The 26,952-nt window shown below is 39.3% G+C and overlaps 1 protein-coding gene across 5 annotated transcripts in view; it reads right to left on the reverse strand.

Annotated features, from left to right (window-relative positions):
• The window catches only part of POU2F1 (POU class 2 homeobox 1), a 130,189-nt gene extending 119,647 nt beyond the window's left edge, over positions 1-10,542 (reverse strand). For all 5 annotated transcript variants that reach the window (XR_015796758.1, XM_088144535.1, XM_088144534.1 and 2 more), the window contains exon 1: positions 10,493-10,542. The gene's annotated coding sequence lies outside the window, so the exon portion shown is untranslated. The remainder of the gene's footprint in view (positions 1-10,492) is intronic.
• Between the last annotated feature and the right edge of the window lie 16,410 nt (positions 10,543-26,952).

Consider the following 26,952-nt stretch of genomic DNA (forward strand, 5'->3'; position numbering starts at 1 on the left):
CGGGAGATAGATTCAGAGTTTGCTGACATTCCTTATCATACAGAGGTGCATTGGCTAAGTCGGGGAAAAGTTCTCAACAGAGTTTTTGAGCTCAGCAACGAAATCTGTCAGTTCATGGACAGTAAAGGAAAAGACTCCACTAATTTTAGGGATGAAAAGTGGAAATGCGAGTTGGCATTTCTGGTTGACATAACAGCTCATCTCAACGCCTTAAACCTCCAGCTCCAGGGACGTGACCGCATGATCACTGACATGTATGACGCAGTGAAGGCATTTCAAGTGAAGCTGCTTTTATGGGAGACACAAATGCACCAGTGCAACTTGCCCCACTTTCCCTGTTGCCCAGTAATGTTGAACCAAGTCGGCACAACGGTGTTCCCAAATACGCACTTTGCTGATAAACTGAGCGCACTGCGCACTGAGTTCGCACGGCGCTTTGGTGACTTTGAAGAACAAAAAAAGAATTTTGAGTTGCTTCGCAACCCATTTGCCATCGATGTGGAAACCGCACCTGTGCAGATTCAGATGGAGCTGATTGAGCTGCAGTGTAATGGTACACTGAAGGCAAAGTACGACACTGCATGGCCCGCACAGTTTATTCACTCCATTCCCGCAGAAATGCCCCAGCTCCATCTACATGCGGCTCGAACCTTGTGCATGTTTGGTAGCACATATCTGTGGGAGCAGCTCTTCTCAGTGATGAAGACTAACAAAACAGCACATAGGAGTCATCTCACTGATGAGCACCTGCAGTCCATCCTGAGAATCTCCACAACACAGAACCTCACACCAAATATAAATGAACTTGTTGCCAAAAAAAGATGCCAGGCGTCCAGCTCTGATAAAATGACGTAAGAGCAAAGACAACTGAATGATTTGATTTGTTATTGCTGAAAAGCACAAATTTTATTTATATTTCCAGGTTTTGTTATGCAGCATGTTCATATTTTGAATTTGTATAATTTTAACAGGATTTATTTTTATGGAGAGCAAAATCTTTTGGGATATTTAAAATTTAAGTTTATTTTTTATATAAAATGACATAAGAGTAAAGAAATTTGAATGTTTGTTCTTTTAACGTTTACTTTATTTCTAACTTGTATAATTTAGACAGGATATATTTTGGAGAGCAAAATATCATAAGTTATTTAAGGTTTGAGTTGATTTATTCCGGAATAATATTCCTGTTTTTATTCATATTTATGTTCAAAAAAGTTAAGTTTTAAAAGTTTTAAAGTTTTAAAAGTTTAGTTTTAGTGTGTTCAATAAATGTTTATCCTGTTCGGCCCGCGACCTAAAGTGTGTTTTGGATTTTGGCCCCCTGTGCAATTGAGTTTGACACCCCTGACCTATATAACATGCACTAAACTGTACTTAATGCAATTCAATAAATTTCTGTAATATAGCATATAAGAATTTTTTTTAATTTTAATGGTGGCCCTTTAAAAGAGTACAATCAAAATATGGCTGAATAGATGTCTTTTTTTCTTTTGAGCTGGCTCCACCCTCCATAGGATAACCTATGCTTAGAACGAATCCCTATTTATTCTACCGCTCAAAGGCTTTCTATCACATCAACCATGAAATCCTTCTGAGTTGGGATGAGACTTTGTAGCACTATTTGTAGTATTTCTTGAACAGGCCATTTTAGAAGGTAGTGCTATAGATCTTCTGTCTGATAATATGACAACTGGTCTGAGCTGCTCCTTATTGCTCCAACTTGTATCCCATACAATTTAATACATACATAAACTACCAGAAGAGGTTGTCTACAATTGAGGTTAAGTGATTATGGTATCCTTAAGATACTCCAGTCTATCTCTACTTTTCATTAAAATCCAAGAAAGCTGTTGAAATTCTGAACTGGTATCTCATCTCTGCCATAAATTAGATACAAGCAAACTGAAGTTTAAGCCACCAATATTCCAGTTTATTCAATTCCTCTATATTCAAATGACAAATCAGTAAGATTATAACAGATGTTTGACAGGATTATATTTCCTCTGAAAACCTAGGTTTGTAATCTGGACACATTTCTGGAACTAAACCTATACATGATGCCTAGATTTTAGCATCCAAATTTATGTTGAAACTGATGAGGAAGCACAGCAATATTGTCTGTTTCGTTTGATGTCAGGATCCATCATGATTATATGTGCCTTAGTTATATTCTGTTTCAAGAACTATTAATGTATTTTCTTGAAAGGCCTTCTTGAAGGTATTGAAAATATCATCTGGTCCAAAATACCATAACGAGATTGCTGAGAGTGATTATAGAGAGCATACAACTCTCTTGTTGAAACAATTTTAGTGATTACTGCTCTAATTTTGACCAAAAAAGCCCAAAACAACTTAGGATCAAGCTACCTAAAAGACCTATTTTTCCACATACATCTAAATACTGGGAACTAGAAACACAGATATCAGTAGAAATCTAGCAAGACATTTTCTCAATGGGTAATTCCTGTCAAAAGAGGCCAGGCTAGCTTCTTTTCTTATTCCCCTGTCATTAGACAAAACCTCTCATTTTGTTTAGGCATATCTCTAATTTAAAAGTGGTTCTGACTAAGTTAAGTATTTACTTTAATGTTTTTAATTATATTATTTCCTTTAAAATTACTTAAATGCATTATGTATTGGCAGAAAGACAGGATATATCCAGTAAATATACTGTATACATAACACCATACATAAAGAGATAAAACTGTAAAGGAAAAATGGACTTTATAGATAAATTGGAGTATTTATAATGCTTGTTTCCCAATTAAAAGCTAATTAAATATTTAAATATTAAAGATCTTGGAATGTACTATTGTATTTCTGTAGATGCAGGGTTATTTCTAGTGCTGAATTTTACATTGAAAAGTTGAAAACACCTTCTAAAATCTGAGCACACCCAGAGTAATTTGAAATCTCATCTAATTCATAGACCTCAGGTACTACGCAGAAGCTAAAGAAACTAAATTTTAAAAGGAAAGACTCAGAAAATAAGCATTCATTAGAAATTAAGGAATAACAAGAATGAGCATACTTAAACAACAAAAAGCTGAGTTTCTCAATAGTCTGTCCTTTTTATTTTATATATTAAAAATATAAAAAGAATTATAAAAGAAAATTACTTCCAAATTATACATCACTTTCTACAAAACATGTTAAATTTGGCTATCAAAACAAAAATAATAATTACAATAAGCATGCCACTGTAATACTTCATCTAATTTGTATTATTTTACTATGTATGTTAATCACCCACAGTGAAAATTCAAACCTATGCACACTACCTGTGAATAACCTCCAGTTATTATCCCAGTACACTCTAAATTTTCCTATGCTTTCCAGCCTTCATATGTCTTCATAGGGATATATTTTTTCCCTATACAAGATATACTAAAATAAATAACTTGAGAATAATGAGAAGTAAACTGAATTAACATCAAAAATGTTCAGGACATTTTTAGGGGATATAAAGTGAGTGATCCAACAAAGATGGGAACACTTCAATCAGGTCTACAAGATTCAGAACACACTGGAGTATGCTACATGCAAGAGGTTAGATGAGGAAACCAGACATGAAAAAATGTTTAAATTTAATAAGGCAAGGCATGGGAAACAAATGTAAGAACTGTCATAGAAAAGAGGTTTGCAGAAGGCAGCAACTATCCTCACAGTGAGTTCAAGGGAGATCAATGGAAGAGCAAGGAGCCAATTGTCGCTGTACTTCTGAAATGCCCATGGGATAATCTTATGCTATTTCACAGTAGACACTGTCAGTCTTCTGTGGCAGACTGGCATTCTATTCTGTACATTGTCATTTCATCCTCAACACTTTAATCACAATATCACTGTATTCCAGACATCATTTCAACAACGTACACCATCATTTTTACTTATTTTTCTTTCTAGACATGCTATCTGTCCATCTTCCTTCCACCTGTTATTTTATTCTTTGTACAGATACACCAGTGATACTCCTATATAAATATTGCCATCATTATACTGTGCAATAATATTTTATGAATATTCCAGCCTAGCTAGCACCATTTCTCATTCACCCATCCAATCCTTGCCTTTTATCTTTCCATTCCAAGCTTAATCATATATTTGATTTCTAGCCAAGCTGCTCCTCCACCTTTTTTATATTATTTCAGTCGCCCATTAAATGCACTGTCTTTTGAAAACTGAGGGGAATCAGCATAATATAATTAACAAATGTGAGCATTAAAAGTGAAATATCAACAGACCACATGAAGAATACCAGAGAAAAAAACTTTCCCTCCTTTGTGCACTGCCTGAACTACTGCAGGGACAAGTGCCTTATGCAGCATTGTGGACTACTTTAGGAAAATACTGGCAGCTGGAACATCACAATTGCTTATAACTTTCAGTAGATAATGTACTGAACTAGTCTAGTTAGTAGTTAAGGTGCTGGACTAGGTTCATCCTTAGCCAACTCAATGGGACTTACTACCTGGGTATAGTACTAATTTAGTTGCCAAAAGAGTTTTTTTTTAAAACTTTGGTAATCATACCATCACGTGTTAATTTTTGGCTCTCTTGGAAAAAAATAAAGATCCAAAGTATGTAAAACTGCACTGAGAAAGGTTGGAGTGATCAGGTTTCCTAAACTGTGAGTCATAAGCTTGAGAGGCAAGTCTATTGGCTTGAATAATCATACATGCTACCCTGGCATATACAAAGTGCCTGCTATTACATCAGGACTTAATTTTAACTATACTTACCAGGAATAAACTTCTGAATACTTCTTACGTGAACAGTTACAAAGAAAGAAACCCCCAAACTACAAAACACAGTAGTGTTGTTTGCATACTACATGGGTATTTGTGTTCCTCAAATATTTTTTTACATTAATCAGCTAAAATAAATCAAGAAGACACCAAAACTATATTTGCCCTGCAAAGAGCAATACTACATAATTGGGGTAATATTTCCCCTACAATCAAACAGAAAGCAGTGAAAGCCACAATTATGGTAAATATTTCACTACTATTTCATTCACTTCTATGGGATTTTGTGATGAAAATACTTGTTGAATATAATGAAGTGCTATCTGATAAACTTTATTTTACTTCAGAATAATAGCTTAAAGTGCTCTAGCCAAGTTATATAAAGTAATGTAACAGTAATATTGATCAATGTTTTTAAAAACTAGAGTGAAGCTGGACAATACTTGTTGGGCTACTATCTCATGATGTATAATTATTACATCCAAATAGACTTCTGTTCAATTATGGTAAATATTTCACTACTATTTCATTCACTTCTATGGGATTTTGTGATGAAAATACTTGTTGAATATAATGAAGTGCTATCTGATAAACTTTATTTTACTTCAGAATAATAGCTTAAAGTGCTCTAGCCAAGTTATATAAAGTAATGTAACAGTAATATTGATCAATGTTTTTAAAAACTAGAGTGAAGCTGGACAATACTTGTTGGGCTACTATCTCATGATGTATAATTATTACATCCAAATAGACTTCTGTTCACAGAATAGCAATTCCCTTTCCTCTTTAACATCCATGCTTTTAATTCTGCTTCAAGGGGGCTCCAACCATTGAGAGGAGATTTGGAAGTATATATAATGCCCACATGAAGATGGGGAAATCTCTGGCAGTGGCACCCACGTTTGTAGCAGACAAGCATGACTGAAAAAAACTCCCAATATAACCATCATATATCCAATTCATTTTATAGAGAACTACCTTACTTTAATTGGGAGTGTAGTAAATTTTCCACTGCCCAATTCCCTATGTTAACATTGGTGAAAAGTATCATTTGTGGAGAACAGCTTCATATTGATTGGAATAGCAAACAGAGTAACTATTGAGAGTTTTACCCTACTGTATGATTATTTATTTGCTGGGCTTTTATGTTACTAACAATTAAAACTAGTCTGCATACATTACATCCATAAGTAAGATAAACACCAATTAGAAACAGTCAACAACAAAATCATACACCCATTCACATATTAAGGACCAATGAAAACTCCATTAAACAAATGTGCTACTGCAAAAGAAAATAGTCTTCTAACATATCCACCCCCATGTCTTGCTGAAACAACCAGTATTTTATAACCTTCATAAATTCCAGTAGAAGCAGAGCTATATAGAACTTGGGGAAAATGCTGTTCTAAAGGGGACAGCAATTGAGAAAGCCCACCTCAGTAATCCCTGATGATATCCCCTAAGAGACCTAAACGGAGGCCATTTTTCCTGAACATATCTATATACTACTAAAACTCTCATGTCTATAATTTTCACCTGGGCTAAATGGTGCGTCATAGGGCAACAATTTTTGAACCAAGGTACCTCAAATGGGATAACTTACAGAATGCATCCAAAATCCAGGACCCATTTGTCTTGTGGGATTGAAATTTGTGGCCACTTCAGCACCACTGCACTACTACGCCACAGCGGTCAGCCCAGGTCAGTTGATTATCATGGGTGTATCCCCAACCTCTTTCCCACTTCCCTCTGTCCCCTGCACCCAATCGGCTGGTAGCAGGGCCCAATGGGCGAGCAGCAATTGGGTGCTTTGGAAATGAGGCAGAAATTTAAAATCTCTTAACAGCAGTGGGCGTGGAGGGGAGGAGGAGGGAGTGACTTGGATGCCTGCTAGTGAGATAAGGCTGGCTGGAGGGCGCCGTGGTCAATGGGTGAGCCCTCTTCCTCCCTCAAGGAAGGAAGGGCATCTCTGCCCTTGGAGACATGCCAGAATGGGGAGCAGGGTTGCAGTTTTCCTCACAGTCCATGGCTCCCTTTGTTCCATCTCCCCCCAGCAAAGTGGCAGGCAGTTCTGTGGGTCAGCTGAGGAGGAGGAGGAGGAGGAGGAGGAGGAGGAGGAGGAGGAGGAAGAGGAAGAGGAAGAGGAGGCAGCAGCTTCACTGGGGCATTCCTGAGAGTTGTGAAGGGAGGGCAAACAACACAAGCCTACATTATATGTGGGTGGGTGGGAAGGAAGGAAGGAAGATTTCTGACAATCCCTACCAGTTTCCCACAAGCAAAGTCAATGGGGAAGCTGGCAGCAAGTCATAAGTCACTCCCACTCCCACTGCTTTTTTGCCCCTGGTCATTCTGTTTCCGTTTAGGTAAGGAAATATTTCTAAAATGATGACCTAATGGGTCACGGGTTGTCTAGTTCAACTTACAATTAAATATGTGGTTCCCCTGCTCTCCAGATCCCAACAACAGTAACAAAGATACCTGCAGAATCCTAGAGATTATTCAGAACACAAATTTCTGATGACATTTCTAACTGTCATTCGGAAGTCAATTGTAATTAGCATGGTCAGTCACTGGGATAGCTGGGGGTGAGGGTCATAACAAAACATGCATAACAGTCTCAACAGGCAAATGTCACCCCTTGTTTATTTGCATTAAATAAGAGGACACAAGTACTTAAGAGAGGCATTTCTGTAATGACACAGCTGTGTGTATGTGTTCATTTTGCTAGTCCTCAGTTAACAATGGCAGTTGGGATCGGAATTGCCATCGCCAAGTGCGATGTCATGTGACTGCTGCTTAGCAATGCCAATTCTCCCAGTTGCCATTAAGTAAATCACTGCAGGTCATTAAGTGAGGATGTCATGTGGCCACCATTTGCAACCGCCCACTGACTTCCCCATTGACTTTGCTTGTTGGAAGTCAGCAAAGAAGATCACAAATGGCGACCACATGACTATGGGACACTGTGATGTCATAATTGCGAGCTAGGCACCAATTGGTTCTGACAAAGGCAAGACTAAAGTGCTTGGGTTTACATACCATTTCTTCTTTAAGAAACTCAAATATGCACCTAACAATCTATGATTTAAAATTATTATCAATTACAAGAATGTTTTGTTTTTAAAATATGAGACACCACTTTTATCTCTGAGGGGTAAAATATCTACAATCTCAGCAGTGGTAAAACTAAATCTATAAAGGAAATTATTCTCAGATAAATCATTTTCCTATAAGAAGGTTTTGCCACTACACCTGTTTATTCAGGATAATAAATCAAACTAACTGCACTTTCTCATCTGGTCACTGATGACATCAATTTGACCACATTTTAAAAAGTGGTGCTGGAGGATATGCTTTAATCTTACAACATCTGTAATGCAATCATATTATATTTGTGCCCAATCAGTTGCATATTGCTGGTGTAAAGAGGGGTAACTGAATTTTCTTGATTACAGCTTATACAGTCCTCTTATGATGCTTCAGCTTAGTCTTTCTAAGGCCAAGAGAGGACATAAGGTCAATTACATTAAACTCATGATATTTTAAAGAACATTTACAAAAGAGATTGATTGTCCTTGTATATGCAATTTAGCATCATGCTTCAATGATTATTTAATATTAATCATACTATAAAATATCTTGCTGTCAGATATTTTTCTGCACAGATTGAAGAGAATACTCATTACATAAATCAGTCAAGTGTAGTTATATTACATTTAAAAAGCTACCTTAAAAATAATTAAAAGGAGCAACTCTGGCTTTACTGAATATTGTGCTTTACAAAATATATTGCTAGTATTTCTTCTAAAAAGAACCAGAATGTTTCCAATTCTGCCTACATCAAACTTAAGATTCCTTTCCTTATATTCACTGCCCTTGATAATTTTTAATTTTAATTGTATCTAAAAGTTTCAAAGAAAATACAATATTAGCAATTAATTATAAGGGAGAACTGATCACCTTTTTCAAGACAAATATTCTGATTTACATTATCCTGACTATTGCACATAATTTGTAATGCAGATTAAAGCTATCGCCAATTCTATTACTATATCACAATAATTTTGTATTTAATCTGTTGAGCTGAATTGTTAAGCTTATTGAAGATTTCACACTCCAAAAATGTGAATGAAAAATTATTCTTTTCTCCATTTAAAAAAATGGCTAATAAGGACAAAGAAAGGCCCCACACATACTGAATTGGAAGGAGCAGCTTTAGAAAGTCCTGTTGTTGCCAATAAATTAAAAACAAGCCTCTTATTTGAGGCACATTAAAAAAAAAAAAGGCAAAGCAGAGAGCAGATCTGATGTTGCCCATGCCCCAGGAGGATTTTATTTTCGCTATCGAGGCCGGGAGGGGGACATTTTAGTTATTAGTAAATAAATCAAGCAGCAGAGAGCAAGGCCTAAACGCCTGCCAAAGGAGTCCGGGCCTAGCTTTCTTCCCTCCCTTCCATACAGCCTGGGATTGATCTCAGGGCCCTATTCGTTGCCAAGAAAATGTAAAAAGGCAAGAGAGCGAGAAAGAAGAATCATATTGAACCACAAAAGCACATGGGGCGAATGTAAAATATAAACACGGCATTGGGCTCTGAGTGGCTGTTATTAAAGGCCTGAATTACTAAACATGAGAGGCGGGGAAAGCCGGGCGGCCATTTCAATAATATAAACCTCCCCGAATTAGACATTATTCAAATGAGAAAAAGAGAGGGAGAGGGGAGGTGAAGGGGAGAGAATTAAAAAACAAACAAACAGCCACACTCAGCCTGCCACCCCAGAACCCTGACCTTGCCATCCAACACATGGGAAGTGCGGAAGCATTGTTAACCGTTCACTCTCTTTTCTCCCCCGCTCCGCTGCCCACAAACCAGGGAAAGAAACCTCTACGGTTTCCCTCCATCTCTTAGAGGGAAGAGGAAGATTTGGCAGGGCAGTTTAAGTCCTGTCTGGCAGGCGGACAAACCGACCCAGGGCATTTCCTAAATGGAATCCTACCTTCTCCAAGGAAGGGAACTGGTGTAACACCCCCCCCACCCCCACACACACACACTATACTTCTCACGAAGAGCAAATCCCTTTCTAACAGCCCGCGCCCCCGAGGTTTCTCTTAGGCCAAAGATCCCCACCCTAAGGGCAACCCCAAACTCCCCTTGGAGCGCAGGCCTCGGCCTCTGGGGAAATCAGGCTGCCTACGGGAGAAGGGGAGGCGGCTGTAGGGGAGGCAGCTGTAGGGGAGATGCAAAAATCCTTAAAAAATGCACTTTCCCCCGCCTTCCCCCAATCCAGTGCGACACCAGAGGAGACGCGGATGCAGCTCTATTTGGGGCCCCAAAGATTGGATGCGGGAAGAAGGTTGAGCGCCCTCCTGTTGGCTCCTCTCTACAAGTCCCCCTCCTCCGGCCGTTGCTGCGCCGCCCCCCTTGTCTGAGCCTACTATTATACAGTAGATGAATATGCAAAGCAGCTTGGTAGCGGCGGCAGCGGTCGGCCTAACTCTCGGAGTTGGGCTCCGGGGACGAGGGTGGGGGATCCTGTCCGTTGCCCCCCGTGCCCGCGCGCGCGTGTGTATGTATGTGCGTGCCTCTCTCTTGTGTCTGCACAGCGGCTACCCCCCCAGCTCCCTCCTGTGCCGTTAATTATAATAATTCTGAGTACTAATAAATTATGCTAAGCGGGGAAGGCGGGCGGCGGGGGGGCGCGTGTGCGAGTATGAATATGAATATGTAAAATGCAGTAATGATTACCTGCCGCCACCGCCGCCGCCGAACTCTCATCTTGACTCGCTGCTCCTCCGTCCGCCATTTTGAATATTTTAATCAAAATCGGCCGCCCGATAAACCCTCCCTTGCTTGTTTGCTCCTTGGCTGCCCCCTCCCTGCTCGCATTGCTCTTTGCGCAGGCGCCGACTGGATGCCTTGCTCCCTTTCCTTTTTTGCCTGACGCGGCCGGTGCGCATGACCGCCTCCTCTCCCCCCCACCCCCGCGTCTCCCCGCTCCGTTTGCTGGACGAGATCGAGACGTCCGCTATACGCGTGAGGGCGAGTGGGGCGGAAGATGGGATGGCCTCGGGGCCCGAAGTAAATCCAGCCAGCTACAAAGCGGCTTTTTCTGCCTGTTTTGCGACTCTAGTCAAAGCCGTAAGAGACGCGAAGACAAGCCGGTTAAATGAAGTCCTCAAAGGGTTTAATTCAAATGAGAAGTGCGCTGCGCTCCTGTTGAAGCGCGGAACGGTGCTCACTTGTCAGTCTGCACTAGCTTTAGTTTTGTACTGATCTCTTCCCGACCTCACCGCCCACACATGTCTGAGAACAGAGCGCCCAGCTGTAGGGAAATCTGATTATTTCCCATTTTCCTCCCACCTATCCTGTGCTACCGCTGGGGGAATATTATTCCGTGTTACCTTTTCCTTTCCGTATTTGAATGTAAGCATCCCAATCCTATCTATATCTTATTCAAATGCAATCCCTGTACATTATCTGGAAGTTAATTCTCACCACATTCAATTTAAAATGTTTTAGAAATTTTGGCTATATATTTCTATTAATGGGCGTATATTTTAGTTTCCATGATTCTTTACAAATTAAATGCAAAATAAAACAATATTAATACAAATAATATTAATACATTTCTTACAAAATGTATTGCATACAAAACTGTTGCCAAATAAAGACCAATAAAGAAAGGCAAAATATAAAAAGTTACAAAATGTTCATAACCAAAAACATTGTGCAACATAGCAACAGGTCACCCAAAGACTTCTTCTCACCCCGTGTTAAAAGGGCTTTCATCCAGGGAGCATATGCTGTCATACTTTGCATTGCCCTTACTGCTGATCCCCGTTCTGGCTCAGTAAGGAGGCTAGGATATAGTGCCATTTTAAAGAAATGACTGAGGAAAGTCACAGCTGGAGTCCCCTTCTTTCATTTCTCCTCCCACCTGCCAGTGGGAAAAGCCTTCACCTTAACATGGGGTGGGCCTGGAGGGGGAGGCAGGTTTTGACAGATGGTTAGAGCAGCGGCTTTAGCAATCTGTCAAACCTTGCTTTAGTTTGTGCACACATTTTTCACATGTTTACAGTTAGGCCAAGTATTCCGGAACAGATTATAAGTAACCTGAAAACTGATTGACAGGTAAGGGGAGAGGGGTTGGTTACATCATGAAGTGGAAAGGATCATTGGATGATGTGGGAAAAGGCTGCCTGGTAAATTTCAGTGTCAAAAAGCTGCAGGCTGTTTTGCAAAAGGAAAAATGCTGAGAGCAGATACCGACAAATCATACAAAGAGTGCACAAGGTGTGGGGGGAGGGGGGAGTGGATTTCCTTTACATTTGAGCATATATTCACTCTTTTTGCTTATCCTCTGGAGTTTAAGGTGTTGGAGGATAGAGGAGTTCACTAATGGTTTTTAATTGGGAAGAGGAAGAACTTTAGAGATTTTCCTGTCTAGTTTATGAAAACAAGCAATTGAGGGAGTGAGGTTGACTGGGAACAGAATTGTTTGTTTCACTAGCCTAGACACTGCAGCTCTTGTCATTTGCTAGATAACATACTTGCTAACTTGCTAACACACACACACACTTGCTAACACACACACACACACACACACACTACTGCTGTCTTATAAAGGCATGTCCACTGCTCTTTCAAAAAGTGTGGTATTCCTGGGATTATATGGAATATATGTAATGCCGAATAAGCACTTAGGAAATACCAATCAGGGAGGTGTTACACAGAAGCCAAGTGTCCAGTCTCTCCTGCAGCCCAGGCTGGAGGGCAGTGGTCAAAAGGGCAGTGACATGCCCACAACAGCCTACTGTGGCCAGTAGGAGCCGGGCAAATCCCAGACTATGAATGTATTGTTACCTGCATCATTGATGAAGCAGAGTAAATTGTATCCATGGTATGACTTGTGTCAAAAGAAGAGGAAAAACATTACAGACTGGAACCTCTAAAGATGAAAGTAAGCTGCTTCTGAGGTAGGCTGGAGATGTGACAAAGGCAGTGTCATAAGAACATGTTACTGCAGCATCTTTGTGCATACAGTTAAAGAGATGAGAGAATGATGTGGATGGAAGTGTCCTTTGAAAACTCACTGTTATGTTTCTCACCTAAAGGCAAGCAACGATGGCCAAACCTGAAACAGAATGCAATCATTTTGGAATTACTATTAGAAAGGTTCTGTAGTCCACAACTCAAGTGGCGTGAGGATGTGATTTCAATGATTACTTAGAATTAGATGAATAAGCTTCAATTGTGATTTTTTTTAAGAAATCCAATATCGCCGCTCACATTTGTGAAATAAACATAATGGTTCTGATTAACAATAATATATAGGAGTGCATTTGATTTATTATTTTTTTGTGAGAATTTAAAAAGGAAAAGACTTGCTTGAGTTCAGTTCAGTTCAGTTCAAAGTGGTTCCATGGCACGGGATTTTTGATAGCTATACAGAAGTGGTTTGCCTTTGCCTTCTGAGATTTTTTTTTTCTTTTTCAATTTCCTAATGTTGCTTATAGCCCTGCAATTTCATGGTGATCTTCCATCCATGTCCTAACCATGTCCAACTCTATTTAGATCTTTTGGGGATCAGCCAAAGTGAGCTACAACAAAGCATCACTGTAAAGCTCTATCTCAATTCTAATCTAAATCAAGTAAATGAAAATACAGGATTGTTTTAAGCCATTTTCAATATCCATACGCTTTCTATCACATAGATCTATCTGTATAAACACTATAAAAACAAACCACTTGCATTATAAGAGTAAAGTTAGATTACATTGTGATAGTGTTAATAATATAATCTCTCAAAATAATGTAATCTATAATAGAATAATAGAATATAGAGCAGCAATCTCAGACCTAGTGTCTTTCAGTTGTCTTGGAATTTAACTTCTAGAATCCATTGCCGGCATGCCCCAAAGACATACTGACTAGGAAATGTGGGAATTAGTCAGATATGCCTGGAGGGCATCAAGTTGCAGAAAATTGCTACAGTACAGGCATAATTGTAATAACGAACAATAATACAGGGATGTTATAAATACTGTAAACAAACTACACTTGCTAAGTGCACACACACATACACGCACTTCATTGAAAATTACTTTCTTTGCTCTAAAATGTATTTTTGAATGCCAGAACTTAACCGAACTAACAGTTCTTCCACACATTTGAGCAGTAATTTTGCATGTGGGGTGAGATGTCATTTCATTGTTGTGCTTATCAAAACTTTAGGGATAAAAACATTCTTTCATACCAACTCCAGATCGCTCAGAGATCAACCAGTAGATCTAGACATAGATTCTGCTCATCCCTATTGTAACATTTTTCAGCCTCACCTTATCCCACATTGAAAGCCTGGATGTACTGTAATCATTTAGGATTGTGAATTCATAAGCCATTTTAGCTGATACGTGATAATACTGAAAACATTGTATTGCTAATCTTCTACTGCAGCAAAAAGCTGCACGTTTTTTTCTCCCCTTGCAGGACAGATTGTACTGGAAACTAAGCAAAGTTCTGCTAATGTCTCTTGCTTGAGAGAAGAGGGTATGTCAATGTTAAATGTTGCTGCAGCAGAAGAGCCAGTTTGGTGTAGTAGTTAAGATGATGGACTAAAAAAATAGGAGACTGTGAGTTCTAGTCCTCCCTTAGGCATGAAAGTCAGATGGGTCATTTTGGACCAGTCATTCTCTCTAGCCCAACCTACCTCACAGGGTTGTTGTTGGGAAATCAGGAGGCAGCACCTTGAGTTGTACAGAGGTGCAACTGGGATATAAATATAATAATAATATAAGAGCATTACCATTCTGCACTGCCTTTTGTTAGGTTGTGGCTGTCACTGTAATGGAGAGACCTGAGTACTTAAGAATATCTTGGAAGTTGTTTCTGAAAACCAAAGGTCACACTCCCATTCGGTTTTTCCCCTTATGAAGGATCATATTTAGTAATATAATCTGGAGAAATCCCCATTTCCCTTGGCCCCATTTTTTAAAGATTATACATACATGGTGGACAGAGACATCTTGGGGAGGAGAGCACGGCTTCTGTTCTTGAAAAGGAAGGTTGTAAGCAGTAGGGTTCTGCAGACAGGTAACTTGTAACTAGTATTTTGAATGTCTTTGAAAGTGATCTGGCCTTGGCCTTGGACAGTGTCATGGTAATTATTTCAGGATCTATTAAAAGGATGGATTTTAAGCATGGATTTTAGAGTTGCAAGAAAAATTCTGCTTTGCTCTAGGGGTTGGAGTTGCGGGTTGGTCCACTGGATCCTTTTACATCCCTTGAAATTCACCACTGTAGGATATAAGGTAAGGGTCTGAATTTAGGGAAGGAAATCAATAAAATATGAGAACCCACTCTTTGTGAGTTGAAGTACTTGATGGTTTTGCTATTTTATCATGAGAGCCAAGTCTTCACGTTTAGATTGTATTCTGAAAATCTAAAAGAAACTTTTACTTACACTATATTATCTTTGTAATCTTTGTGACAACCCTTGATATACTTTAGTATTATCCCCATACTTCAGATGGGGGCTAATGGTTGAAGATTGTGATTTATTTTAATTTATGGCAGGGAAAAAATTGAAGCAAAAGCAATTCAAGCAAAAATGTCTAATTAAATACTACACAATGAACATGGAGTCAATCCATAAAACCTTTTAAAATTCAGATTTCCTTATTTTATATTAGCAGCTCCAATTTCTCCTAAAGATGAAGGTTATGGCTAATCAAGATTTGATCCCAGGTCTTCCCTCATTAACAACCAAGCTGTGACAATTATGGGGAGGGCAACACTGCCATTAACCTGCAAAGCTATTGCACCTTCTTTCAATCAGGATTTTCAATTTTGTCAAGCCTGTATACACACACACACACACACACACACACACGTACACACACTTCTGCTTCTTTAACAAGGGGAAATAAAAGAGCTATTGAAACAAAACATGTTTAATAATACTTTTTATTTCTTATATTTAACATACAGATTACACATCTCAATGGGTTGTGTGAGTAAACATATGGCAATGTATTTCATCAATGACTTGAGTGAGATTTGTTCAAAAAGAATTTAGAATTGGTTTATTCAGCTTATTTTGGTATTTGGTCTTGGGTTTTGTGAGTGCTGAAAATCTCTTTTGACAAAGATGCATTGGAGGGAAAGTTAGTATGCTTCTTTATGCCCTTTCTTTCTAATGTTCTTACTTTCTATGAATAAATGACTTATAGGGGTTTTTTTTTCAGTTGTTTCAGTCTGATTTCTGAGGAGAGGTCTGCCAACATCTTCACTCATAGATGGGATAGCTTAATACTGTATGTCTATATGATGATTACATGCCATCAAATCGGTGTCAACTCTTAGCAAACACATACAGTACATAGATTTTCTTCATGATGATCTGTGCCTAACCTGGTCCTTCAGCTTTTCCAAAGGTGCACTCATAGCTACTGTAATAGCCACTTATAGCCTATCCTCCTTGCTGCTGGTTGTCCTCTTTTTCTCTTTCCTTCCCCCTTTCCCAGCATTACAGCCTTCTCTAGAGAGCTAGGTCTTCGCATAAAGTGTCTGAAGGAGGATAATTTAAGCTGCTCATTTATGCCTCGAGTAAGAACACTGGGTTGATTTGTTTGATGATCTATTTGTTTGTTTTCTTGGCTGTCTATAGTATTCTCAGGAGTCTTCTCCAACACCAACATTCGAAAGTGTCAATACTCTTCCTATCTTGCTTCTTCAAAGTCTAACTTTTGCTTTCATCGAGTATCATGGGGAATACCATGGCTTGCATAATTCTGATTTTTGTAAGTATAGACACATCACGGCATTTGAATATCTTTTCCAAGGCCTTCATGGCTGCTGTACCAAGTGCTAGTCTGAGGAGTATTTCTTGACTGCTTGTTCCTTTACTGTTGATGGTTGATCCTAAAAGGACATTATCCACCACTTTGTTACAGTATTTTCACTGTGAAATCTTAGACTGGTTATTCACCTGTTGTCTTTAGTTTTGCCTTCTTTATATTTAATTTTAGTCCCATTTTTTTCACTGTGCTTCTTGACTTTTATTATTAGGGCTTACAGATCCTTTGCATTTGTAGCTATCAGGATAGTGTCATCAGCATAGTGCAGGTTATTGATGTTTCTTCCTCCAGTTTTAAAATCATGCTCATCTTCTTCCAATCTAGCTTCCTTTAATATATATTCAGCATATAGTTTGAATGAATAAGGGGAGAATATGCAGTCTTGTTGCACTCCTTTGCCAACCTGGAGCCAATCTGTTTTGCCATCTATATCTGTATGGAAGGTAGGGAAAAATTTGAATTACTTTGTCAGCCCCATCTTTCTCAATCCATTCATTATCCATTCATGCCGTTCTGTAGCTACTGCATTTCTGTCTGATTTACATATATTGTGTGGGTGCATAGAAGTATGTATTATCCAATGTGAGGGTGATGAGATTAATTACTTTTTTCATGTTAAAGAAAAGGTCACCTACCAATTCCATTAATCATTATGTGGTATTAAAAAATAAAATACACATCCTATATATTAATCATGAATTTATCTCTACTTGCCAGTCCTTAAGTTGCCCAAGAGAGCGAGCGGTCTGTCTGTCTGTCTGTCTGTCTGTCCGTCCGTCCGTCCGTCCGTCCACCCACCCACCCACCCACCCACCCACCCACCTATCTATCTATCTATCTATCTATCTATCTATCTATCTATCTATCTATCTATCTATCTATCTATCTATCTATCTATCTATGTACCAGCAAAGAAACCCCACCCCCAAAAACCATGCTCAGTAGCCAAAATATGCAGAGTATCTATTGAGGAGAAAACCTGGGGAATTGTGTGGCAATCTAGCCAGTTTTGGAGAAAGTTGTATTCTGCCTAAAACAGTAGACTTGTGGTCTAGAAACACTCTTGGTTATCAGTTTTCTAGACATCTAGGTGGCAGAAACAGCAATGAGAGATTTTACATAATTATAGCTAATATGCCAGCTGCCACTATTCCTGTGCTGGTTAAATCTGGCAATAATTCCCCATGGATTGATTACTCCATGGCTAGGCTACTGCAATGTTCTTTATATGGAGCTGTCCTTGAATGGTGTGCAGAACCATCAATTGGTGTAAAATATAGCTTCTAGGTTGCTAATCAGTGCAGTACCACAGCTCTGCATCCTCCCTATGTTGAAAGATTTGCACTACTTGCTGTTTTTTCCAGGCATAATTTAAGAAGTTGGGTTTTTCTTCTCTTTTAAGCCCTAAATAGATCAGGGCCTGGTTAAGGGATCATCTTGCCTATGGAAGAGAAGTCCTTTAGGATTTGTGTATGGCTCCCATTCCTTTCATCTTTAGAAAAGGAATATGTATGCTCCTATCCAACTAGGCTTTTCAATTTGTTTTTAAGTTCTATTGGCATATGTGTTTTGCATGTGTTGTTTTAATTTCATTTCTGTATCTTTCATTGCATTTGTTTTGTATTTTTCTATGTTAACTGCCTTGATTGTCCCTACGCCATTTGTTTGTTTTCTGTTCCCCACTTGTTGTCCAAGCAGGACAAAGTATCTAACATAATAAAAACCCAAATAAAATATCAAGGAGACAAAAGTATCAAAATAAAAGGACATGATCTCTGACCTGAACTCTAAGCAGAAGCAGTGGAGTGGTACAGCTCCACTTCTTATTAATATTTCATATCCTGTCCTTCTTCTATGGACGTCAGAACCACATTTTAGCCTCACAGCAACCCTGTGAGGTCATTTAGGTTGATTGTGACTTGCCCAAGGCCATTGAGTAAAACTGAATCCATGGAAAAGCTTGGATCTTGCACATCCAATATTCAAACCGGACATGGTAGCATCTGGTCTACATTAATTGCAAATGTCTGTATGAAACCATCTTTACATAAAGCTTTGAAGTACGTTAGGCAAGTAGAAATTACTGTTTAGAAGGCAGCATCTGATAAGGCTGGCTTATAAAAATACAAGTATAGCAATATGTGGAATACAAGTGATTCCCTTGTATAATATCTATCTATCTATCTCACATTTATATAGCCACCCATCTCGCACAAAGCAACTCTGTCCTGGGCAGTGCCACCCCATCCAGCAGCAAAGATGGTATAGTCCCAGAACTGGCAGGACCCCAAACCCAAAGCCACTCAGTTTTGCCAGGGTTCAGTTTAAGCCTGTTGTTCCCCATCCAGACCCTCACAGCCTCCAGACACCGGGATAAGGCATCCACAGCATCATTTAATTCACCAGAGGCAGAGATGCATAGTTGGGTATCATCAGCATACTGATGATACCTCACCCTGTGTTGACGTATGAGCTCACCCAGCGGTCTCATGTAGAAGAGGGGAGAGCACCAAACCCTGTGGCACCCCACATAGTAGGGGCCGAGGGCAGGATCTCTCCTCCCCAATCATCACTGACTGGAATCGACCCTGGAGAAAGGAGGTGAACTAGCACAGCACCGTGCCACCCACCCCCAGTCCCCTGAGCTGATCCAGAAGGCTACCGTGGTCGATGGTATTGAAAGCTGCCGTGAGGTCACGTAGGGCAAAGATGGATGCATTACCTCCATCTTGCCCACACCAGAAATAATCTAAAAGTGCAACCAGTGCTGTTTCTGTCCCATACCTAGGTCTGAATCCTGACTGAAAAGGATTCACATAATCTGCTTCATCCAAGGTCCTCTGAAGCTGTTGTGCAACCACCTTCTCAACTACCTTACCCAAAAAAGGGAGGTTAGATACTGGATGAAAGTTGTCCAGTATGGTGGGATCTAGCAATGGCATCTTGAGGAGGGGGCACACCAAAGCCCCTTTAAGAGGCAAAGGAACAACTCCCTCCCACAAAGAAGAGTTGATCACCACTAAAACCCACTCACATGACACTCCCCAGGCCACTTTCAAAAGCCAGGAGGGGCATGGATCTAGGGAGCAGGTGGCTGAGTTTACAGCTCGAAGGACCCTGTCCATTTCCTCAAGTCCAACAGGTTCAAACCATTCCCAGATAACTGGGCAAGACTCTACCCCAGGCATCTCCTCTGGACCTGCAACAAAACTGGTGTCCAACTGCGAGTGAATCCGAGCAATTTTATCTGACCAATGCTGAGCAAATTCCTCCACATGCCCCTGTAAAAGGTGCTCCAGCCCCCCCTTACCCAAGGGGGCTTGTGTCACCCAAAACAAGGCTGCAGGACAGCAATCTGCGGATGCAATGAGGGTGGAGAAGGCCATTTCTGAGGATGTGCTGCTCCTGTTCTTCTGTCACCGCATTTTCTCCCTTTCTGCATCATCTGCGCTATGATGGATGCCGGAACTTGGAGCCGTGGGCAGTGGCCAGGCTGGGGGGGGGGAAGTGGCAGGCTGTTGGTGACCCCTCTCCCCTGCAGAGGCCTTTTGCCTTCCTCCTGGTAGCCTTAGCTGGAAGAACGGCTCAGCTTCCATCTGATGACTAAGTGCCTGAGTGCTGGACTGTGGGTTTCCCACATGATGGATATAAAATAAAAAGCAAGAATTTAGGTGGGTACTCTGATTCATAAATCAGTGAGGTTGTTGTATCTCAGCTGAATTCATTGCAAAATAAATCAAGTTATTAATGTCATATTAACCAAAAAGGGCTCATACTACTATTATAAACTAATTATGGTACATTTCCTATGAAACAATTGAAATCATTATCAGGAATTATATTTATATATAGGACAACAGGGAGATATAATAGATTAATTTATTTGTTTAAAACTTGTGTCACATCAGAATATATAGTTGGAACATTTCAGATAATAGTGCTTCAATATAAACTCAATACTTATACATTAACTGAGTTGTCTAATATTGTATTTATGTTAAAAGGGAGATATGCTGCTGTATTGTAATACCATATATTCTGAAAGAATCCCTACTAACAACTTATAGCATTTTCTAGACTTATCCAACGATCATTGCCCCAAAATAACAGCAATAAGATCACTTCAGCATTCTTATACAGGTAGTCCTCACTTAATGACCATTCGTTCAGCCACCATTTGAAGTTATGGTGGTGCTGAACAAATGGTAGTTACACCCAATCCCCGAAATTACAGCCATTGCAACGACCCCGTGGTCACATGATCAAAATTCAGGCACTTGGCAGTCCGCCCATACTTATGACCACAGGGCACTTCAACTCCCCCCACCTGCCTATTTCCCCCCTCTGCCCTTTTGGCTGCCTTGTGCTCCACTGGCCCTGCCATCCTGCATTCCACTGGCCCTGCTGCCCTGTGCTCTGCTGCCCCCCAGCTGTCCTTTGCCATCTTCTTGCTCCTGCTGCTGATGAAGCACACCTGGTCTGGCCCTTTGCAAGGCAGCTGCTGGCTGCGTGAGGCCTTCTTCCTGAAGTTGCATACAGCGGTTTCCTCGTGGGACCTCAGGAAGAAGGCTTTGCGTGGCCAGCAGCTGCCTCGCAAAGAGCTAAGTCAGGTGTGCCTTGTCAGCAGAGGGAGCAATAAGCTGGCAAAGGTCAGCTAGGGTGGCAGAGTGTAGGGCAGCAGGGGCATTGGGGTATAGGGTGGCAAGGGGGGCTGGGGCTTCATGCTACACTGCTAGGCTGCGGGGGCTGGGGCTTTGTGCCGTGCTGCTGTGCTGGCTGCACACTGCTAGGCTGTGGTGGCTGTGGCTTCGTGCTGCACTGATGGACTGGGGCAGCTGGGGCTTCACATGGTGCTGCTGTGCTGGGGTGGCTGCAGCTTCATACTGGGCCATAGCAGCCACTTACATGGCCTCCTGCCTCCTGGCAGCAGCCACCCCAGCCCAGGACCTCCTTGCAACTTCCTGCCAGCTTCCCCATTGATTTTGCTTGTTGGAAGCTGGCAGGAAGTTGCAAGGAGGTCCTCACTTAATGACCTGCACTTCTCACTTAACGACAGCAACAGGGACTTCCAGGATTGCCATTGCTAAGTGATGCAGTGACGTGACATTGTGCTTTACAACTGCATTGCTTAATGACAAAAATTCTGATCCCAATTACTGTTGTAACCCAAGGACTACCTGTAATATTACTTCAGTGATGGATAGGTGATGTTAAGAAGATGCTTGAAGTCACTAGTGGGGAAATGCCCTATAGTTACCCACCTAAGGTAGGGAAATTGGCACTCAGATACTGACAAAGTAGTGCAAAGGTAGTCCTTTCAGCCTCAGTCTCCAAAAAAAAATTCCAAAGCCCATCAATCAGGGGTTATGATAATAATGATCCCAACATGATGCCCATGCTGTAGATTGGGTATATTAGGGCAAGTCATTGTCTGTTGAGCCATGGTTGCCTAAACCATGACTTACATAGCCCAGATTTCTGAGTTTGTACAGTACACACTGAACCATAAACTTACCATATAAATAAGTAAATAAGCCTACACACAAAATGCCAGGCTCATTTGTGCTGTTTACTTTGTGGCTCAGTATGTTGTCTGAACGCAGCCATTATATTTACATTGAATTAAGAGATGGTAGGGTAATCTGAGAAACATTTGCAACAGCCATCCTTTATAGTCTGGTTGTCTTTTTTCCTTAGTTATCATTGTGGGATGCTCTCTCCAGAAATCCAGGCTTTTGTTGTACAATAGGAATTATTGTTGGATAGTATCCAGATCCCCAAGGCAATAAGGCTGTAATAGGCTATCCAAAGCAATTTTTTATTTGTGGAAAATGTTCTTTGTCTCTGTTTCTGATTCTACCAATCCACCAATATGAGGGAAACAGCTGTATTATTATTTCATAGCTTAATCCAAATCCTATTGACATCATAAATGTTATTCTTTGGTATGAGTAAGAATTGTACTCATGTTTCTCTGTTTGGGGTAAGAGAAAAGGGACTAAACAGAATAAACTATCTGTGTTCTCCAGAAATTTTTAATAACTCCTGTGAAATATAACTGCTATGGCCAATGGCTAGCCATTCTGGGAGTCATGGTCCAACTCATCTGAAGGGCACTAGGCTGCCTAACTCTTCTATAAATTTGTTCCATCCCCACAACTGCTAACTAGTTTAGTATGAAATGTTGTTACAGCCTTATGAAATGAATTGCATCCTTGGATTAATGCAATCTATTGTACCTTTGCTCACAATGGTTTCTCCAAGGCTATGGCTTTTAATTTTAATTCTATATTGTAACGCAGAATAAAAGCATGAGAGAATTTTGGCTGGGTTCATACAACATACTAATTAAAATATGGTTTTAATTAGTGGCTCAATATTTTGTGCAAATCCAGTCATTGTGGCTAGTTCATAACTGAGTGTTTTGGGTGAAGCCAGGCCATGGCTAATTCAAGAAGCCATTGTTTATTTAAGCATGGGTTAATCTATTTTATGAACACAATATTTGTGCATTGTCTACATTACCTCAGTTCATCTAAGTTCACTGGGCTCTGGGGTTCCTCTGACTGTCCTCTGTGACATCAGGCACATACCCAACACTGATAGATTCTCAACTCTGACGTAACACAGTGAGGTAACACTGAACTTGTGGGGGCCATATAATATGCTATAAAATGCATCCTAGTAACCAGTTCAAAACAACTGGTGCAGATAGACTTTGTTGTCTATTTGGTTTATCCTTGTAAACAGGGTTGAGTGTCCCATGATACTGCTATTATAATGTTTAGCCTTTGCAGTAGTGACTGATTATAAGAGGCAGCCATTAAGTCCATCTATACCATGCTGGCTGGGGAACTCTGGGAATTCTGGGAGCTGAAGTGAAAGTTGAACTTTAATGAAGTTAAAGTTGCCCAGTTGGAAAAACACTGATCTATACTAACCTACAGAAGGGAGAAATTAAAGAAAATACTAATTAGGAAGGTTAAGCAATATTAGCAGTTTATTGTCCTTTTGGACAGGATATCACCCTGGTTTTTCCACTCTAGCTCCATTTCATATTCACAACAAATTTCCTCCTTTTCTACTAACATTTCTTCTCATCTGTGATACCATATTTCTTAACAGTCTTCACATGGCAGGTTCCCCAATGCCATGGAATCTTATGTGGAATATCTCCAATATTCTGTTCTTGTCATGCTAATAGGCTATAATTGGTTTATGCTGTTGCAACAGCGGAAAGTAAGATGCATGTATTTATATACTTTCTAGATAAATTTCTATTAATCACCCATAATTACTTCAAATCACCCAGAAAGATCGATTTACCCTCTTAAGCAACATTTTCCCCCATTTATTACTCATTTATTTCCTGGATATATCAACTGGCTGCTATTTATAAGAAGAATGCACCGAATTGCAATTTATTTCAAAATGTTTCTCCTTCTATGTGAGCAGATATTTACTTTCACATAACAGTACAAATATCTGTTCATATAGAAAGGGAGTAAATATAAAACTAACATGTTCTGTTTGGTTCTCTGTGACACAAGCAGTGAATCCAAAAAAGATCACTTTCTTAAAGACTAAAAGACATCCAGAATTAAGCAGAAGAAAAGGCTAATACTCACCAAATGATAATAAAAGTTATATGGATTTCTCATTTTTCTAAAAAAATAATCTAGCATTTGGAAATGCAGATTTCATTTGTATTTGTAAAAAATGCAGATTTTATTTGTATTTGTAAAAAAAAATAAAATGCAGATTTTATTTGTATTTGTAAAATTTGTAAATTTTAGAAGTGATAAAGGGCCCAAACATTACTTTCTTAAAAGAGGAGTGGATTGTGAAATGAATGCACAGCTGGATTTAAGGTGGCTTTGAAGACATTGCCTTTATGTTTTGTTTCTATTTTTATTCCAGCTCAGATCCTTTGCTTCTGTGGTACACAGCCTAGCTTGAGTGAAGGTTAAGGATTCTCTTTGCCTCTTCAACCTTGAACATTTCTTTTTAATGTCACAGTTTAGATTCCAATTGGATAATTACATTCTTCCTATCTCAGATTCTTCTGTAATTTCAATTGGATACGGTATCCTTCATTCCTTAACCTGAATTCCTGGAGTGGCACTAGGTATTGTTCAAAGTCTGCCATGTTCCATCCAGTCCTATTTTCATGTCTCTTTAAAAGAGGATGGGCACAAAGGCCATTGCTTGCCCCAGAGATGGACATGGATTGTTTTTGAGTTAAAAGACCACCATACTCTTTTATCTCAAAACACTTCCTTTGTTGTACTGTTTCCACTACAGATCTTTGGAAGGACACTCCTACTACAATAGAACTTTTTCTCCTTTTGTCTAAATACTTTAATTTTTGTTGGTTCAAAGACAACCAGATTGCAGTTAGAGTTGCAATTTCCAACACATTTATTAAAAAATAAGCACCCATAAACAGAGTGGATTTTATTTAGGTAAGCATGCCTAAGATTGCATTACGAAAGGCAATTCTCAAAGGCACATATGTTCTGTACAAATTAAAAATAGCAAATTTGGCAATAGACATTCATTCCAGGTATTTATATATTATAAAGAATGTATTATATTCTTTAAATTATTTATGTTATATAATGTTATTTTAAAATGAACTTTTCAATATTTGCACATCCATTTATTTTACAAAATGTTCAAATTCATCTATTAAATCTGCTGTTCTATCAAAAATGCCAATAGGGTTTTTTGTCATTTGCTCTGATGAAAACCTCATATATTTCATGGATTGGGGGGTTTAATGCAATTGAATTGGATGCAATTGTCAGTCCTGCAGAGCATAGCAACTGGCCTACTGATCATCTGGCAAACTATTTTTGGATATTAACAAACTGAGATATTGACAATGCTTTGACGCTGACCGCCAGTAGTTGGAAATAACTGTGTGTCTCTGGCATCTCTCCCAGCATGGCATGTAGTTGTATATTTGTAGACTACATAGTGCCCGCATTAGTGTATAAATTAATGAAGCTCAGTATTTTTATATCTTTTAATTTATTCAGTTGTAAAGCTTTATCACTGTTTTTTAGATATACAGTATAGCATAACATGTAATTACTAAGTGATATATTTATTTTTTGCCCGACCCTCACTTCAATGAAATCATTAATTTTATTTGTGACAGTGTGGTCACACAAAGTCATTTATCACTTAGGGTGATATCACAAAGTTTGAGAATCCCTTCTATATCATAAATTAGGTTGTAATCCTCTAAATACAAGTCCACTTGAATTCCATGAGATTTATTTTTGAGTAATCAAACATAGTTTATTATGTTATCCAGGTGCTAATTTTCAGTAGATGTAATTGTATGTATCTGTTTTTTATGTGCAAGGAATAAAAAAATAGCAGCAATAAAGCAGGGAAAGCAGAGAATGGAGACAGGAGAGGAAAGGAAATACTTATCGAAGAGGAGAAGAGAACGATGCAGAAAATTGAAGGCTGCCTGATTTACTATTTCTTACAATACTGCCTACTCTCAAATACAACTTTAAAGGTTTGTTTTATAGTTTTTAGATTTTCCTCATAGATCCCAAATCATTTTTATTCCCAAGTCAAGTGGTATTGTTGAGAAAACACAGCTTCTAAGAGTGCAGAAATGCTGTTTGGATTGAAAGTCACTCTTGCTTATTGTTTGATTGATGCCACATAGAAAGTTCAGCTAATCCTCTTAGTTAGAGAGGAGAAAGATTTTTATCTAGAGCAATTTGCTAGCTCTGCTTCTTTTATTCCCTCCAGTTTTCTTTTCACCTAATTGCATGCTAGTTTCTCCATTCCCTGGATCTGGTTTTTAATAACCCTGGGGCCACCTCAGGGGAAGCAACTCAGAATAAAAAAAGTAAGATGATTCTTAAATTATAGGCATAAGTTTTATTGTAACCTGCAATCATACAACAAAAGTGATTCATAAAAATACCATAGCAAACATTAACACATGCCAAATCAGAATAATGGTCCTTCTGGAATCTAATGTACTTGTTTATTAATTTATTTGACAGATTTGTGTTCTTCCATACCTGCTATTCTATTTTTCCTGTTCCTTTTCAGGCAGAACTGATGGTATACAGTAATTTTATTAATATGCAGAAGTGATATATTTACCAAAAAACTAGAAAAGTAGAAGAATGGTCTTTTATAGAAAGGAATAAAAGAATAAGTATAACTGAAAAAGGACACGTGAGCTAGCATATCTTCTTGAATGCCTCCATTCTTAACATTTTACATGTAAGTAGGTTTCACCCATTTGCATGCATTTTAAAGTGAAATGTAGTGAAATATTCCAACATCTGCCTTCACTCTTGACAC

Source organism: Python bivittatus, unplaced genomic scaffold (genome assembly GCF_059951505.1).
Source record: "Python bivittatus isolate LINGU-HERP-01145 unplaced genomic scaffold, Pbiv_v1 ctg000350_np1212, whole genome shotgun sequence".
Classification (NCBI taxonomy): domain Eukaryota; kingdom Metazoa; phylum Chordata; class Lepidosauria; order Squamata; family Pythonidae; genus Python; species Python bivittatus.